The sequence below is a fragment of the Anoplopoma fimbria genome, unplaced genomic scaffold, assembly GCF_027596085.1.
Source record: "Anoplopoma fimbria isolate UVic2021 breed Golden Eagle Sablefish unplaced genomic scaffold, Afim_UVic_2022 Un_contig_1414_pilon_pilon, whole genome shotgun sequence".
NCBI classification, from domain to species: domain Eukaryota; kingdom Metazoa; phylum Chordata; class Actinopteri; order Perciformes; family Anoplopomatidae; genus Anoplopoma; species Anoplopoma fimbria.
The window spans coordinates 1-957 of NW_026550340.1; the positions used below are offsets into that span (position 1 = coordinate 1).

Genomic DNA, 957 nt, shown 5'->3' on the forward strand with positions numbered 1-957 from the left:
AGCGCCTGCAGATTTCCAGACACACTCACAGCTTTTAAATGTCAAATCAGAATGTACAAAGTGGCTATAAGGATCACAAATGTAGTGCAGTAAAAATATTAATATTTACTGTTGAAATGTAGAATACGTTAGCATAAAATTGAAAAGAAAATGATCGATGAGCTTAGGAATGATGAAAGCCATCATTTAACTGGATTTGTGTCATTTCTATACCGGCAAGTCATGATCTAGCTATATCCTTCCCACCCTGTCGGTGTCCACTGAAAAAGCAGCAGCGCCCTCTGCTTTTTGTAAAGAGGAGTGAAAAAGCTTACAGCACCTGGTATTCCCAGGCGGTCTCCCATCCAAGTACTGACCAGGCCCGACCCTGCTTAGCTTCCGAGATCAGACGAGATCGGGCGTGTTCAGGGTGGTATGGCCGTAAGCAAATATTGTGCCTACCAAAGGTCCTTTTAAAGATACTATATCACCACGCTTTGCTCTGTCGTCTATACAGGGAGCGCCTGCAGATTTCCAGACACACTCACAGCTTTTAAATGTCAAATCAGAATGTACAAAGTGGCTATAAGGATCACAAATGTAGTGCAGTAAAAATATTAATATTTACTGTTGAAATGTAGAATACGTTAGCATAAAATTGAAAAGAAAATGATCGATGAGCTTAGGAATGATGAAAGCCATCATTTAACTGGATTTGTGTCATTTCTATACCGGCAAGTCATGATCTAGCTATATCCTTCCCACCCTGTCGGTGTCCACTGAAAAAGCAGCAGCGCCCTCTGCTTTTTGTAAAGAGGAGTGAAAAAAGCTTACAGCACCTGGTATTCCCAGGCGGTCTCCCCATCCAAGTACTGACCAGGCCCGACCCTGCTTAGCTTCCGAGATCAGACGAGATCGGGCGTGTTCAGGGTGGTATGGCCGTAAGCAAATATTGTGCCTACCAAAGGGCCTTTTAAA

The 957-nt window shown here is 43.2% G+C and overlaps 2 non-coding genes across 2 annotated transcripts; both read right to left on the reverse strand.

Annotated features, from left to right (window-relative positions):
* Nucleotides 1-307: 307 nt before the first annotated feature.
* On the reverse strand, nt 308-426 carry LOC129115064 (5S ribosomal RNA). Its single transcript, XR_008532823.1, has one exon. It is a non-coding gene; the product is annotated as a 5S ribosomal RNA (ribosomal RNA).
* Nucleotides 427-806: 380 nt separating this feature from the next.
* On the reverse strand, nt 807-926 carry LOC129115065 (5S ribosomal RNA). Its single transcript, XR_008532824.1, has one exon. It is a non-coding gene; the product is annotated as a 5S ribosomal RNA (ribosomal RNA).
* Nucleotides 927-957: the final 31 nt, after the last annotated feature.